Genomic DNA, 3,912 nt, shown 5'->3' on the forward strand with positions numbered 1-3,912 from the left:
CGACCTGCCAGGCTCCAGCGATCCTTCCACCTCAGCCTTCCAAGTAGCTGGAAATACAGGCGCGCGCTACCACGCCCGGCTCATTTTGATTTATTGTAGAGACGGGGTCTCGCCAAGTTGCTCAGGCGGGTCTCGAACCCGCGGGCTCAGGCAATCCACTCAAAAAAAAAAAAAATGAAGTTGATAGAACATATAATGTATCCAAACTTATTGAGAGAAGGAATAAAGAAGAGTCTGGAAGTATTTGTAGGTACATAGAAAACTAAGCAAACTAAAGAAGCAAGAAACGTATTTATTCCAGGGGAAACACAAAGGTATACAGTAAAGGAAAACTAGTCATGGTGAGCAGAGAGGAAGAGAGGAATGGCCCAAATATATCTATAGATTCTATTTAATCTCAATCTAAATCCACTAGGTTGTTATGTAGAAATGGAAACGTTCATTCTAAAACTTATATGGAAAATTTAAAGGATAAAATAACCAAATAAGGCTCCCCCATATGCTTTGTTGCTTTGTCCAGTTCCTCCCTCCATTTGGTCAACAGCCTCTAACAGCACCCACCCCAATGGCCCTCACCGGCCCAGGGGAAACAATAGTGGCACTAAATCCAGCACATGCACATTGAAGGAAGTTAAAGCATTTAATATAAAGCACAGGAGCAGACAGTGCCAAACAGCAAGCAGTAGTTGGTACACCTTTGGTGAATGGAGAAGCATTTCCTTCTCCCACTGGGTGCTGAGATGGCAGAAATTAGTTGAATTCAGTATGGAATGAAATATGCCAAAGGTATGGATCAGCAAATGAGGGTCCCAGAAAAATTAAAATGCTGACCTGGAACAAGAATCCCAAGATGGAGTTCTAAATGCTAATGTGATGATGCAGGTTCCACAGAGAATTGTTGCACCAGGATACAATGAAGACATTCCATTTTCAAGACCAGTGGATCCTGGCCCAACTCTCTTTGAACCTCTGGCACTAAAACCATCACCTCATGTACCAGTAGAAGTAAAAGACCACTAGATTTTCTATATTTAGAAAGACTTCCTTCAACGCCTCAAAATGAAGACATCTATATGGTTGGCTAGCTAAAAGGAGAGCGCTCTGAGTGAAAATTGTTGTTCACCAAAATGGACAGTTGATCAGAAACAATTCCATCGTGACACCATCACCATAACAAGCTCAGGTCTGTCCTCCCCAGATGTTACCTGAACATAGAGCTAATCTTTTCTCTGTTCGTGGCATTTTGTCACTTCTCCAGTCTTCTACTCGTAGTGCTTACCAACATATCTTGGATGTGCTGGATGAAAATCATAGACCTGTACAGTATGGTAGATATGCTGCTATCACTTCTAATACTCATCATGACAACGTCAGGTATGGCAATTCAAACATAGATACAACAATTGAAGGCACATCAGACGACATGACTATTGGAGATGCAGCTTCCTTAAGACGACAGATAATCAAACTAAACAGACGCCTCCAACTTCTAGAAGGGGAGAACAAAGAACGTGCCAAGCGAGAAATGATCATGTATTCAATAACTGTAGCATTCTGGCTACTTAATAGCTGGTTCTGGTTTCGCCGCTAAAGGTAACCTCAACACTCATACTGTCTCAACAACTAGAAATATAAAGAACTTGCAAACTTCTCTGTTTCTGTCTTTGCATTGCATGCCGTCGTATATAGTTCATGCCCTGATAATTTGTTTCTTCCAGAAAGTGGGGGTAGGGAACCTATATTTGCAGAAGGTTTATTGTAGCTCAGCTGTATTCAGTTTTAACCAGTTCTGCAGTAATACCTACTTAAAATTCTTCCTTTGCATGTTTTATAAACTGACTTTAATTTTTTTAAGGAGTTGATTTTTTGCCTCATCAATCTGCACGATGAATAATCTGAATGGGAGAGAGAATACATAGAGAATAAATTTAGAAAAGTATCTGTAAAAGAAAAACAATATTCCGTTTCTCAAACATTGTTAGATTCAATGGTTTTGTTAATAGATGGTTCTGCATCCACATTTCAACATTAACATTTTTGAAGTCATGATCAGGTGTCAGATTTTTAAAAAATCAAGCCACTTAATATTTCATGATCACTTTCATTAAATGCCTGTACAGAATAAATTAAAATTATTCCTAATATTTCAACAGTTTAATATGGGTTGAATGAATATGTGTGTTCTTATTTTCATTTTAGCTTTGCAGATGGCTTTCTATAAAGTACATTTTTACTAAGTCTATATGTGAATAATTTTTAAACTACAGAATAAGGTGCAAATGCACTATATTTAATAAGCTGTCAACCAAAAATATATAATAAAATAACCAAATAAGTTTTAAAAGAGAAGAATAAAGTTGATTGACTTAAACTACTGATTTCAAGTCTTACAATAAAGCTTCATTAATCAAGACTTTGTGGTATTGGAATAAGGACAGATAAACCTATCGATAGAACAAAGTAGCATAGAAAAAGGCCCATACATACATGGTTAATTGATAATTTTTAAAGAGAAAAGAAATCAAGTAAGAATAGGATAGTCTTTTCAGGCAATGGTGCTCAAAAAATTGAAAATATCCATCCTTATTTCACACCATACACAAAATTAATTAGAAATGGATCATAAACCTCAACACAAAAACTAAAATTACAAATAGTATATAAGGAAACCAAGAAAGCTTTCATCAATGAGGCATAAAAAATATGACAATCCTAAAAGTAGATAGATAAAGAAAATGTTGTATATATACACAATGGAATATAATTCAGCCTTTAAAAAGGGGGTAAATTCTGTTATTTGCAACAACATGGATGAGCCTAGAGGGCATTATGCTAAGTGAAATAAGCCAGGCACAGAAAGACAAATGCCACATGGTCTCACTTATAGGCAGAATCTAAAATGGTTGAACACATAAAAGTAGAAAACAGAATGATGGTTACCAGAGGCTCAGGAGGGGAGTAGTTGGGAGAAAGAGTAGAAGTTGATCAAAATTTCAGTTAGACATGAAGAATAAGCTTTAGTGGTCTATTGTACAGAATGGTAATTATTATAAGTAATAATGCATTGCATATTTCAAAATTGCTAAAAGAATAGATTTTTAAATGTTTTCACCACAAAAGAGATAAGTATGTGAGGTGATGGATTTGTTAGCTTGATTTAATCATTTCACATTGTAAACATATCAAAACACCACATTGAATCACATAAATTGATATAATAACTAGTCAATTAAAACTAGAACATTTAAAAATAGTCAATTAAACTAAAAAAATTTAAAAATCTAAAGAACAACAAAAAGAGAAAAGTGGACAAATTGAATGCCAAAATTTTAAATTTCCATTCATTAAACAATAGTGCTAAGAGAAAGAAGACATTCAACAGTCTGGGAGAAGATATTAGCAAAACACCTATCTAATAAAGGATCTTGTCTGCAGAATACATAATGAACTCTTAAAACCCAATAAGAAGAAGATAAACAAACCAACTAAAAAATGGACAAAAGACAAAGACACATTTAATCAAAAAGATATATGAATGGCAGATAAACACATAAAGAAAAATCAACATTTTAGGCACTAGGGACATACAATTTAAAATCAAAATGAAATACTACTCACACCCACTAGAAAAGCTAAAATGAGAAAGGATTGCCAATACCAAGGGCCAGCAAGAATGTAGAACAAATTGTAAGTGGGAACATAAAGTAGTACAATCACTTTGGAAAACAGTTTAGCAGTTTCTTATAAAGTTAAAAATACACCTACCTATGACTCATAGGTATTTTCCCAAGTGCAAAGGAAGTATATGTTCATACAATGATAGAATGTTCATGAAAAGCTTTCTCAATAAACAAGAACTGAAAACAATCCAAATGTCCACTGAAAGATGAATGGATAAACACATTGTGATAC

General features: G+C 35.0%; 1 pseudogene; it reads left to right on the forward strand.

Moving 5' to 3' along the window:
* Window positions 1–740: 740 nt before the first annotated feature.
* On the forward strand, window positions 741–1,645 carry LOC103274579 (annotated as a pseudogene).
* Window positions 1,646–3,912: the final 2,267 nt, after the last annotated feature.

The sequence above is a fragment of the Carlito syrichta genome, unplaced genomic scaffold (genome assembly GCF_000164805.1).
Source record: "Carlito syrichta isolate Samal-C Ts95f unplaced genomic scaffold, Tarsius_syrichta-2.0.1 Scaffold314813, whole genome shotgun sequence".
In the NCBI taxonomy this organism is placed as follows: domain Eukaryota; kingdom Metazoa; phylum Chordata; class Mammalia; order Primates; family Tarsiidae; genus Carlito; species Carlito syrichta.